Source organism: Lathyrus oleraceus, chromosome 7, assembly GCF_024323335.1.
Source record: "Lathyrus oleraceus cultivar Zhongwan6 chromosome 7, CAAS_Psat_ZW6_1.0, whole genome shotgun sequence".
Lineage (NCBI taxonomy): Eukaryota > Viridiplantae > Streptophyta > Magnoliopsida > Fabales > Fabaceae > Lathyrus > Lathyrus oleraceus.
This window is the reverse complement of record NC_066585.1, coordinates 299,977,777-299,992,346: the sequence shown is the minus strand read 5'-3', so window position 1 is coordinate 299,992,346 and position 14,570 is coordinate 299,977,777.

The window sequence follows — 14,570 nt, the reverse complement described above, 5'->3', positions numbered from 1 at the left end:
CTCACCGCCAGGTGGTCCACAAAATGGTCAATATTTAGGAAGAGAATTATCCCATATACCAACACGGCTAACACAACATATAAGGCTTCCCAATTCCCTTCTTTCTCCATCTTCTTAGCTTGATCCTCCAAGAACTTCCTATAAAAACCATTGAAAGCTCCCTTCACATCCCAATTGTCCACGACTTCAGAAACTTTCAGACCCAAAGCTAAAGTTATCCTCTTGGGAGGAATATCTTCATCGAACTTAGGAAATGGATTATGATCCTTCAAATTCCGAATGATGATCCTCTCAAATTCCTCCAAGGTAGGAGCCAATTGGAAGTCAGAAAACGTGAAACAACGTAGAGGTGGATCATAGGACTGAGCAATAGTCATTGTGGTCATCATGTCCATCTTCTCATTTAGGATATCCAGAATTTTTCCATAGTTTTGCACAAAGCTGTTGAGTTTGAGTGGTGTTACTTTGGCACTCAACTTTTGTAGGCTGGTAAGGTCCACGTTCTTGTATTTGAACTGAAAAGTGCTTCTTCTCTCAGGATTCATTTTGCTAACAAGTCTTGGATTCCTGAAATAATGCAAAACAAACTAAGAGTTTTGCTTTTTATGCGTATGCAATGTTTTTTTTTTGGATAGGTTCAAAGGTCCGAGGTATGGATAAATCTGATTGCTTTCCAAAATGGGGGTTCTCACCGGGTATGATCTAGGGCTTTGTTACAAAGGATCCCCAGAGTCATTGATTCACAAGAATGTTTGACGCTTACGGGAAATACTTTCCGGTCGTCAACTCCATCAAGGGAATCTATTCTGGGTGAGGTTCTCGTACCGACTCTTACGAAGTATTCACCTCGGGAGTCCGCACTACGCAACCATCGACTCGGTTCTAGACAGGGCACTCAGAGTCATGGATTCAAAAGAGTGTTTGACGCTTACGGAAAATACTTTCCGATTGTCAACTCCATCTAGAGAATCTATTCTGAGCGAGGTTCTCGTATCGATTCTTACGAAGTATTCACCTCGGGAATCCATACTACGCAACCATCATTTCTAGTTGGCAAAAGGTTCAATGTTCTAAAAGGTTCTTAGAGTCATGGACCCCTTTGAAACATTGAAGCTTACGAGGTATACACCTCGGGCGACAATATTTGCAAAAGGATCTACTCTAAGTGAGGTTCTCGTACCGACTCTTACAAAGTATTCACCTCGAGAGTCTGTACTACTCAACCATCGTCCTATCTTATGTTTTTTCACTCTAGACTCGGGTGTAGAGTCTTTCCCACATGGTTTGCAATCAAATACCCAAATACCAACAATCACAATAGAACTAATATACAACAGATATATCAATATAATAATAAAGATAATAAAAAGCAATAAATAAGGAAAAGCCACACAATTAAACAAACAAAGGCACACAAACGTCCTAACTAGGCTTGACTCGCTTAGGGAACGGCATTCCCCAGCAGAGTCGCCATCTGTCGTTCCTCAATGAAATGAGAATACGACCTAGCGAAACGCAATCGCGCGCTTGCAATGATGGACTGAACAGAGTCGCCACCGGACTTTATTTATTCCTAAAAAGGAAAGGGGAAATATCGATAAAACCCAAGACAAAATGACAATGATTATGGTCGTCGCAACCAAATCAGGGTTCGGGAGTCGATTACGCAAGGGGAAGGTATTAGCACCCCTCACGTCCGTTGTACTCAACGGGAACCATTAGGTTGTATGCATTATTTTTAGCTTAGAAATGTTAGGCTTCTCGAGTTATTAGGTGAGAAAGAAAGAATAGAAGAGAGGAAAATGTTTTTGGATTTTTGACGAAGGACTAAACCTAAGTTTTTTATTAGTTGGCCTGACAAGATTTACAAATCCTGCTCCTACGTATCTCAACAGAGAAATCAAGGCTTACGTAGTTCTGGGTAGAAAAATGTTTATTTGTTGGTCGATTTTAGCGAAAGCTACTTTGTGTCAAATCGACGAAAACATTGTTGGACTACCCAAAACAGGTGGAAAAACATTGCCTTGCATTGTTTTGAAACAAAGTACCTTTCGTTTGTGAAAAGGTTTAAGAGTCAATCGCACGGCGGCGAGAAAAAGAAATTGATTGGTTTGGTGTGTTTTGAATAATGGCGAGAACTTGGATGAGCGAGATATCCATCTCGAATCCTAGTCTCAGGAGTGCGTGGTATCCACCATGTTCCATTTCCATCTTATTTGCAAAAGTATTTAATAAGGATTAAGTGTTTTGAATTTGATTGAGAAAGGGTTTGAAGAAACCGTATTGACAATTTTAAATGATGGCGAGAGCTAAGATAGGCGAGGCATCCACCTCGAATCTTAATACCAGGAGTGCGTGGTATCCACCACGTTCCATTTCCATCTTTATTGAAAAGTGTTTAGATAGGAATTAAGTATTTTGAGTTTTGTTGTGAAAATGACTTGACACTAGATCAAGCACTGATGGACGTTTAAGAGAAATTTGAATGAGGGTTTGAGAGAAACGGAATAGATAAATTTGGATGATGGCGAGAGCTAGGATAGGCGAGACATCCATCTCGAACCCTAGTCTCAGGAGTGCGTGGTATCCACCACGTTCCATTTCCATCTTTATTGAAAAGGTCTTAAATATAAATTAATATTTTTTTGAGTTTTTATTATGAAGAATGGCTTGACGTTGGATCAAGCATTTGATGAAGTTTTGAAAGAAATGGAATAGAATGGGAAGAAGAAATGGATTTATTTGTTTATTGAGAAAACACTCGACGTTGGATCGAGTCTTATTTTTTATCTTTTGGAAATGGTTGATTTTATTCTTGTGTTAGTAGCTAACTAAACAGTCAAGCAAATAAAGAAATGAAAAGCAGTAAAATTATTACACATCGGGGGAGTGGGGTACATTTTGTCAAATGGGGATTCAAATTATTACACTCACGGTATTTCTCCAAGAGTAAAAGATGTCTGTAGCCATTCAAAGTGTACTCTATCAATAATAATGATAATGAAAAAAAGAAAAATGACAACAACAAGTGAACAGAGTAAAACACCTTTTTCTAAAAAAAATGACAAACATAAACGGAAATGACCACCTGAGATTCTTCATGAACTGCTGCCATGGTTCATCATCTCATGCGATGCGTACAGACAAACGAAACACAACCATATATAACAGACAAAAAAACTGAGCAACAACAGAATATGCGTGGCAAATTGAAGCTGATGTCGAACGTAAGAAACAAAACTTTCAACAGCAATCAAAAATAAAAGCGATGGCCTGGAGTCTTACCTTCGTGAATCTTCGAAGGTGGAGGTGAGGGTGCAACAATGATTGTTGGTTCGGCTTGTTTGTACAGCTGAAGCGTGGAGGAGGTGTCGCATTACGCGAAAAACCGGCGGGAAAAGAGAACAACAGAGCCGCCATCGTGCGTTATTTATCCCAAAAGAGGGAAAGGAAACGCTCAGAGTAAACCTGGAAAAGACGTGGTCTCGCGACCAAAGAGAATGGGATCGGGAGTCGGTTATGTGAAGGGAAGGTATTAGCACCCCTACGCATCCGTCGTACTCGACGGGATCCACGCACAATAGGAAGGAAAATGGTTGCTAAAAACACTGCTCACACACACACTGGCTGAAAGAGACACGAGAAAACAGACAAGACTGACTCGGCAGGATATCGCATCCTGGGCCTACTTAGTCTATCAGGCATAGACATCAGAGTCAAAGTAGTTCGGACTAGGGAAACGACACATGCTCGCTAGGATGTCGCATCCTATGCATACGTATCTCCTTTGGACGAAGGAGAATCAGAGCATTCGTAGCTCGGCTAACACGCACACAAACAAACACAGGCGAGGGCAAACATGGAGCCTGAATGCCAATCACTGGGCTTACATCAGCATCCGAACCAAAACGCACTCAAGAAGGCAAACATGGAGCCCGACTGCCAATCACTGGACTTACGTCGGCATCCGAACCAAACACACGCACACTGGAACCCGAATGCCACTCGATGGGCTTACATCAGCTTCCAAGCACACAACAAGACACAGGATGTGGAATGCCAATCGCTGGGCTTACATCCATCTCCTGACACCAACACAAGAAGAAGAAGGGTCTCGATTGCAACTAGGGCAAGAGAAAGGGGAGGTCTCAATCGCAACGAGGGCGAGAGAAAATAATTAGTGTTAGTTGTTAGTCAAACTCGACAAGACATCGCATCTCGTGCCTACGTATCTCATCTGGACATGAGAATCAGAGTTGCCGTAGTTCGGCTAAACTATTCCTGTTGGTTTGTGTTTTTTAAGTGGACAACGTCACTACGCAATCTACCGGATGCTCGACCTTTGGAGACTTACTCACCTGTAGTAAAAGGAGTGGACGTATCCTTGAGAGGGGGTAATGTTTGTTTGTGTTTTAGGAAAGCTCAAGCAAGAAAGGAAGTCCTATACGAAGGAACCGTGCTACCTTAATTGTCATGCAAACGAGACTACGCGGAGTCTAGCAAACCTAGGGGATACAATCACACCACACAAACATATACAGCATGAAGTAAACACACCAACAAGGGGCTCAAACATCAGGGCTAGGCTTTAGTCGAGGGGTCATATCAACCTCAACAAACAAGCCTCTGTATCGGGGTCAGGTTAGCTCTTAACCTTGCCATTGAGGGGCTAAGGTGAAGCTAGATGAAAGGTGATGAGGGGTGTGCCTCATTGCTTCTATCTCAGGTCCGAGAGAGCATGTAAATATAAGAATGTGGGGGAGTTCAGAAAGATGGAACTCTTTCCCCGATTAGACTCGATAGATCTTGGGTTTGGATCTCAATGCTACAACCATGTAATGGGAGCAAGGAGAAGACTCACAGAATAGTGGGGGATAGATTGCTTATCCCTACCTTCCACCAATTGCCTCAAATGAGGACTTTTCCTGCTCGGGACAAATATAAACATACACAAGCATTGCCTCTTAAGGAGGACTTCAGACAGTTTTGCCCGGCCCGGTAACAGCCGGGTCTCCAGACTACATGAAGAAGAAAGTTCTATACCTCAATGCCAATTGCTTATAAGCAAAGCAATGCAAGTTCTTAAGAGAACTGAGCAACTAAGTGTACCTGTACAAAAGTCAAACAGAATCAGCATCCCATCCATAATCAGACAACAATATAATGATCAATCAGTAAGGTACAATCAAACAATAATGGGCACAACACAAAGCTCAATGTGAACCAACATCCTACAAAACAGCCACATTAGTTTACAAGTCAAGTAAGATAATCCCAAATGTGAAACAATATCCTTAAGCCTTAACTTCTTAACCTGAAAAGCCAAAGACAAGTTCAAATGTAAGTGACAAGACCACTAGGACTAGCCTAGGGTCCAAAAGAAGGAAAAATCCTAAAACAGCAACCAATTCATGATCAAAGTCAAGCTATTTCAATTACAAAGGGATCCCAATTGGTCCCATATCCAAACTATGTACACATTTTATTCTATGCAACATGTAAGGCAAAGTGAACAAACATGGATCATATAAGAGCAACCAGCAAGATCAAATCCAAGTAAATGCCAAAACAGCATGGAAAATTCCACAAAAATTATATCCTAAACAGAGGACCTTCAACAAGCTACATGTCAATTTTCAAGTAATTTGGGCTAGTGGAACAATGGGAATTAATTCAACATGTCTAAGCATGCAAAAACACAATCAAATGAAGCTACAAAATGTACATTAACTTCAATTCAATGGTAAACAGTGACATTACATGGGAAATTAGTAGGACGAAAACCAAATGAAAGCTACACATGTCAGGAACTATTCTACCAAATTTCATGGTCATATCATTCATCATGCTCATTCTATGCACAAAATAAGGCAAACTAGTTCAAAGGAAGCACTAAGCCTACAAACAGAACTATTGCATTCAAATCCCCACCAACACAATCCCAAAAATTCTCAAACAATTTACACCTAAACAGGGGATATTCAAGGTCTACCATGTCAAATTTGAGCTCAATTGGGCAAATGGAACCATGTCAATGAAAATCAACAAAAACAGACACAATTATAGGCTCCAAATCACAACATCAATACATGCTTCCACTTCAAAAATTCATAATTCAATGAAAACAACAAAGAAATGGATGAGACCAAAACAGGGAGGTCCTAACATGTGTATACTACAAGCATGCCAAATTTCATGATCATACAGTACCATATGAGCATTTCTCAATCAATCTACCAACCTATATCACACAAGCTTGCACAATTGGTCAACAGAAATGAAAAATCACAAACAATTTGAAAATGCAATGAAAAATTCCACAAAAATTCACAAAGCATCTTAACATGTTAATGATTCACCATGCAAAGTTTCACATCATTTCAACAAGTATAGACCACTCAATTAAATCCAGCAAGTTGACATAAGGAGGTGTGACACACATTGTCACACCTAAGTTCAAAAATTCACATCTCAATGATCAGGTATCAAAAATGCATGAAATTTACATGGAAATAAACCTCAGCCAGTCAACATTCATCACAAAAATTTTCAGACATTTATTTTATGATATGAGAATTTCATGATCAAATTGGTGCAAGGTATCAAAAATATACATGTGTGAATGAACCCTAGGTCCAATACTATTTACACCAAGCACAACTTTGACCAATAGGTCAAAAATCATCTACACTCAGCCACAAAGTCAGCAAAACAATTTTCACAATTTTCTGATTTTTCTACATTTTTCTATGAATTTTTTAAGGTGCTAAAGCATTTTTTTGAAATTTTTAGAATTAATTAAAATTAATTAAATTAACACAATGGCAGAACTGTAATTCTTGGGCGCGGGGGAGGGAAACTTCCCATTTGAATTTTTAAAACGTTTTTTGGATCTAGCACAGCACTCATCATCGTTTCAACCAAACTATTTTCCAGAAATCGCACCAAATGCTCAAGAACACTCATCTTTCAAATCCTCACCAAAATGAACAAACAGACATTCGTTGGAACCGTACGAACGAGTAGATCACAAATATGCATTCAAATCAACCTAACAGTTCCTAAATCTCAAGAATCGAACGCGTTAGGGTTTTAGATCCAAACTTCAGGTCACGATTTCTAAGCCTACAGTTGTCCATTTGCAATTCCAAAAGCAGCACCGTGATCTACATAACATGCTCTACAACACGCACACAATAATTCAACAAACCGTGATGATCGAATCCGAAGTTACCTGGAGATTGCAGTAGTAGAATCGGTGGAATTCGCGCGAATAAACCTCAAACAGGTACAGTATAGGCTAGTGGCAAGGATATTTGAAGCTTTGATTCGCTCGACTTTGCTCCGATCGCTTGAAATCACCATTCACCATGGATGAACCTTGAAGATGCAGTTGGGAATGGCGCGGTTTTGGAAGCTCTTGAGCATAAACAGATGAAGCATAGGCCGATGTAAGATCGATGCAAAAAGAATTTCTCAAATTGATCAAAGAATGATGAAGTTTGATCAATTTTGGTTTTTGAGAATTCTTGAAAAATCTTGGAGAATTGTGATGATTTGATCTGATTTTTTGATGAAATGAAATTCTGTTATGTTTATGGAATGATTAGGCTTTTATATGATATCATAATCCATGCTTAATCAAGGTAATTAACCAAATTGGGATGTTAAGCAAATTGTGCATTTCACTCAAAGTGGCCAAAATGCCCTTTCTCTAAAACAGTCCATATATCAGCTCAACTTTGATTCAAACAAGTCCAAAATATCACATGTGATGTGTAGAAACAAGTCCCATTTCCATTGGCCATGTATTTTTGAATTTCACCATTTGATAGCAAAATGTCCAATTTTAACCATTGCATTTTTCAAACCAAATCTCAATTTACAAAGCCTATGCATAAAGTGATGATTCAAACACATTCCAAATGCCATTCCTGAGGTGTTGCAAAAAGTCCCATCTCAAAATTCCAATTATTTTGACATTTGGACAATTTTGCCCCTGATCCAATTTAACAGTCCAGTTGAAAAGTGACTTTTTGCATTGGCCACTTTTGGAAAAATCCAATGATGCACCCTTGAAGTACATGTCAAATGGAGTTTGTGCATATAAAGAACTTGCAATTTGGACAATCCATGTGGTAGTTATGGCCTCCTGATTACGGGTCTTTTCTGAAATTCACTGAGCCATATTTTGCAAACCACACATTGGATTTTTGAGTTCTTGGACTTTTTGGAAAGGTGAGAACAAGATCTTCAACTTTCATGTTGGACAAAATTCCATTTGAAGCTTGTATGATGAAGTTATTTTGAGGAGAAAAAGTTTCCATTTTGGGCAGCTGAGATTACAGGTCACCTGCTATTTTTGGAAACTTTCTGTCTGACCTCCAAATCTTCAACCTTGGTCTTTGGTATGTCAAATGAGACACATATGGACATGAATGAAGCCTTTCAAACCATTTCCCACCTTCCAATCCATAAAATCGGGCACAGTTGACCACAGTTGACTTTCTAGGGTTTCTGGTTGACTGGACAATGACTGGTGACTTCTGAGCATCCAACCTTTGGCCAAACCACTTCAAAATGATCCTTAGACCATATGAGCTTGATAAATCAACCCTAGGGCCTTGTCCCAATGAAAATGGCACTCCCTTGCTTGATTGACTGATTCTCCTGATCAGTTAGACTTGATTCATCAACTGAGCTTGCACTTAGGCAAATGGACAATGCAATGTTATGCAGTGGACATTGTTAATGCTATGACCTAATATGAAATGAATGTACACAATGGTAGAGTGCAAATTTGAGGTGCTACAGCTGCCCCTATTCAATCAACTGGGAACCCGAATGGATGAGAGCAACGGCTGTCAGACTTTCGGGGTAAACAGGGATTGAATACCAAGAACCGTAGAAATTTGCACACTGCTGGGACTTTTTTTTTTTTTTTTGCTTCAGAGGTACAACCACATCCAGACATCGACACACGATGAATGGGGTCAGAAATCATCTCAACTAGATGCCAACGGACAACCAGGAAAAACTCAACGTTTACCAAGACCAACGGAGAGGTAAATCAACTCTACTGGGGATAACCAGGGAAGGATACAACCATACGTCAGCGGACGCAATGGGAAAAACTCAACGTTTACCAAAACCAACGGAGAGGTAACCAATCATCATCGGATGAATGGAAAGGGATATACCATCATACGTCAGCAGACGGAATGGGAAAAACTCAACGTTTACCAAGACCAACGGAGAGGTAACCAGACATTAATGAATGAATGGAAGGAGAGATACAACCATACGTCAGCGGACGTAATGGGGAAAAACTCAACGTTTACCAAAACCAACGGAAAGGTAAATCAAACATCATAGGATGAATGGGAAGACTCGACCAGACGTCATAGGACGAAAGGGAGAAGCTCGACGTTTATCGACACCAACGGAGAAGGAGAAAACTCAGCCAAGACGTCATAGGACGAAAGGGAGACTCAACGTTTATCGACACCAACGGAGAAGGAGGAAACTCAGCCAGACGTCATAGGACGAAAGGGAGACTCAACGTTTATCGACACCAACGGAGAAGGAGGAAACTCAGCCAAGACGTCATAGGACGAAAGGGAGACTCAACGTTTATCGACACCAACGGAGGAGGAGAAAACTCAGCCAGACGTCATAGGACGAAAGGGAGAAGGAGAAAGCCACTTCACGAGGGAAAGGCACCACAACCGGAAACCGAATAGGACGTCTACTGGGAATTCTGGTTGGGAAGTCAACCAGACATTAATGAATGACTGGGAATGAGGTATACAATCAGACGTTCATGGACGAATGAGGAAAACACAACGTTTATCGAAACCAACGGGGAGGTAGATCCACTTGGGGAAAGGTACAACTAGACGTCATAGGACGAATAGGAAAAACTCGACGTTTATCGACACCAACGGAGAGGAGGAATATTCTGAGGGGAATCATCTGGTATTACCAAATGATCTGCGGGGAACAATCAACTATACGTCATAGGACGCACAGGAAAAACTCGACGTTTATCGACACCAACGGAGAGGAGAAAACTTCTGGGGACGACCCTGTGGGGAAAGATATCAACTATACGCCAACGGACGCGTAGGAAAAACTCGACGTTTATCGACACCAACGGAGAGGAGGACTCTTCTGGGGAGAGTGAACACAACCAAATCATCAACGGATGATCGGGAAAAACTCGACGTTTATCGACACCAACGGAGAGGAGGAACTTCACTAGGGAAGGGACGACGTTATGAACATCGAAAGATGATGTTTACAGACACCAAAGAATACCAGACACTACGCATGACTGGGAAAGCACCGAAAGATGGTGTTTACCGACACCAAAGAAGACCAGACACTTACGCATGACTGGGAAAGCACCGAAAAATGGTGTTTACCGACACCAAAGAAACAACACACGCGAGTGCTGATAGGATACTGACGTCTACATGTCTGGGCAAGGCCACATACTGGCAGGGGGTCTCACTGGGGAGAAACATGCTTTCCTTTCACCAACGGATGAGGAAATAAACCTCTGTGGGGATTATTAATCCTGAATGCTGTCAGGAGCAACTGTAGCAAACGTGCTGTACAAGTTAAACAAACATCCGCCTCTACCGGGGATACGGTCTGACAGGTTTTGGAACACATGAATGCATATGTTTGAATTTTTCTATGGCGTAATGCTCCACATTGAATGGAAATGCTACGCGTCTTGAGGATGCAATGATTACTACATGCAAAATGCAAATGCACCCTGGCTACGGAGCCAAAAGATCGGGTACTCCAACTCTGTGGGGAGACCCTGACTGAGGAATACTCTGCGGGGAGAGCCTTCATCTAGGAATGCTTTGCGGGGAAAGCACCGACTTCTCACGCATGCTGGAGAAACAAAACTGTTGCCGGGAACGGGATAGACCTCGCTGGGGACATCCTTCACAGGACTTAATCCACTCGGGGACTCCACTTGGGAAGCAAATAAACAATACTCCGCTGGGGAAGTAGACCAGGCAACTCTTCAGGGATAGTACTCGCCAGGGAGTAACAAGACATCTTTACCGGAGATTGATATACCACTTCGCTGGGGGAAGACTTAACCAAACCTCAGGTGGGACTACTCTGCTTTGGGGAATAACCTCTACTCCACTGGGGACGACCCACACAATCCACAGGTAGACTAAACTCAGCTGGGGACGCAAATACTGATCTGCCACGGGAACCCGTCCAATCCACAAGTAGACTAAACTCAGTTGGAGAAATATTTCTTGAAACCCGCTCCACTCGGGGAACTTGCTGAAGAACAAACCCACACCATTCTGCCGAGGAGAACAACTCTGGTGGGGATGATAACACATCATATCATACTGGAGATAGACCTTCACAACCCTGTTGGGAGAAATACTCACGGCCGTGCTGGGGATAACATATCACAAACCCAACTGCTGGGGAACAACATTCTCATGACAAAACTCCACCGGGGGAATTCCTGGGGAACATCTGCCAGGCACTCAGCGGGGATCTCAGCTGGGGAAACTGCCAACACGAGCCTGCTGGAGGTAGGCAATCCTTAGATCTGCTGAGGAAAGAAGATACTATCCACAGACCTCTGCAAGGGAACACAGCTCTGACAGCTCTCAAACTTGCTCGGAGAAAAACCTGCTGGGGAGATGATCACAGAAGACGACCTGTAAAACAGCACAACACAATGCCCCAGGGGTACATGGACAAGATATGCTCAAGTGTCCTCAACATTCAAAATGATTTTCAAATGTTTTATCCTTCTGCAAGTTATTGTTAAGCCTTCATGTTTTATTATATGCAATGTTTATCAAAAAATCGGACGTTTTTGCAAACAAAACAGTAAAATAAAAACAAGAGAGCTATTTATCTGAATAACGACTTTTAATGATTGAAAATGTGCCCGAAAAGGCAAATACATTGGGAAGCAATTCCTAGAAAGAGGTAATTGCGCACAAAAGGAAAATAAACTATCCTAATGGCAATGCGAATACGGCATCCACTATTTCCCAATTCTGTTATAACCCACAGATCATCAGTTCTCCTCCCAGCTTCCTTGCTTTCTGAGAAGAATGACTGGACCGATCACATCTTTCAAGATGGCAGCTGACGAAGCGCAATGAAGTACAGATAACTCAGACTGTAGTCTTCGCTTTTAGTCCCTCTTTTGGCTGGATCGCCCTTTCGGGTTTTCAATCCACCGGGATACCCATTTTTGCCTAAGCCGCCCTTGCGGGTTTTCGACTTACCGGGTGTACGTATTCTTTTCACTTATATCCCTAATTTTTGCCCGAACCTTTTCTTTCTGTTTTTGGTTCGCCGGGATGCCCTTTTTTGCCTGGACTCTCTTATTCTTTTTGTCCAGCGGGTCAAATTACGCGAAGTATTTTTTGACTACATCTGAGTTGACAGGGGAAGGAAAATCTTCACCATCCATTGTTGTAAGCATCAAGGCTCCACCGGAGAAAACCTTCTTCACAACATATGGACCTTCATAATTAGGAGTCCACTTGCCCCTGTTATCTGTACCGGGAGGAAGGATCCTCTTCAAAACTAGATCACCAGTTTGAAATGTCCGAGGACGCACTTTCTGATCAAAGGCTCGCTTCATCCTTCTCTGATATAACTGCCCATGGCACACAGCTGCTAGCCGTCTCTCTTCGATAAGGCTTAACTCATTAAACCTTGTACGAATCCACTCGGCTTCGTCCAGCTTGACATCCAATAATACCCTCAGAGAAGGGATCTCCACTTCAACTGGTAGGACTGCTTCCATACCATACACAAGGGAGTACGGGGTTGCCCCGGTCGACGCACGCACTGAGGTACGGTACCCATGCAAAGCGAAAGGCAGCATCTCATGCCAATCCTTGTACGTAACGACCATCTTCTGCACAATCCTCTTGATATTCTTGTTAGCTGCCTCTACAACACCATTCATCTTCGGTCTGTAGGGAGAAGAGTTGTGATGTTCAATCTTGAAATCTCTGCACAGATCTTTCATCATTTTGTTGTTGAGATTCGAACCATTGTCAGTGATGATTCTCTCAGGGACTCCATAACGACAGATGATTTCCTTCTTGACGAACCGGGCAACCACTTGTTTGGTAACGTTGGCATAGGAAGTTGCTTCTACCCACTTAGTGAAGTAATCAATCGCAACCAAGATGAAGCGATGTCCATTCGAAGCAGTAGGCTCAATCTTCCCAATCATGTCAATGCCCCACATGGCAAACGGCCAAGGCGAGTTCATGACATTCAACGGGCTTGGTGGTACGTGCACCTTATCAGCATAGATCTGGCATTTATGGCACTTCCGAGCATACTTAAAGCAATCGGATTCCATAGTCATTCAGTAATAACCGGCTCTCAACAGTTTCTTCGACATTGCATGACCACCAGCATGGGTACCAAACGAACCCTCGTGCACTTCTTGCATCAACATGTCTGCTTCGTGTCTATCCACGCATCTGAGCAAGACCATGTCAAAGTTCCGCTTGTACAGCACATCATCCTGATTCAAATAAAAGCTTCCAGCTAGCCTTCTCAGGGTTTTCTTGTCGTTCTTCGATGCACCTTCAGGATACTCTTGAGTCTTGAGGAAGTTCTTGATGTCATAATACCACGGTTTCTCATCAATCGCAACAACAGACTCGGCTGCAAACACATACGCAGGCCTCTCGAGTCGATTCACCGCAACATGTGGCACATGATTCCACCAATGAACTTTTATCATAGAGGATAAAGTAGCCAAGGCATCAGCCATCTGATTCTCATCCCGAGGGACATGATACAACTTCACCTTCTTGAAGAACGTCAGTATTCTTCTGGTGTAATCTCTATACGGAATCAAATGCGGCTGGTTCGTATTCCAATCTCCATTGACCTGATTGATCACTAGAGCGGAATCTCCAAATATGTCAAGCGTTTTGATTCTCAAATCAATGGCTTCTTCTATCCCCATGATACAAGCCTCATACTCAGCTTCATTGTTGGTGACATCAAACGTCAATCTGGCAGAAAAAGGTATATGAGCACCTTTAGGATTGATCAGCACCGCACCAACACCATTACCATTCACATTCACGGCCCCATCAAACATCAATGTCCACTTGTCATCAGGATCCGGTCCTTCCTCGACAAGAGGCTCGTCACAATCTTTCATCTTTAGATACATGATGTCTTCATCAGGGAATTCAAACATCATAGGCTGATAGTCGTCGATCGGTTGCTCGGCGAGATAGTCTGACAATACACTACCTTTGATAGCTTTCTGCGACGTGTACTGGATATCATATTCAGTTAAAATCATCTGCCAACCGGCAACACGTCCGGTGAGAGCCGGCTTCTCAAAGATGTATTTTACTGGATCCATCTTAGAAATCAACAAGGTGTCGCATCGCGCGAAAAACCGGCGGGAAAAGAAAGAACAACAGAGCCGCCACCGTGCGTTATTTATCCCAAAAGAGGGAAAGGAAACGCTCAGAGTAAACCTGGGAAAGAACATGGTCTCGCGACCAAAG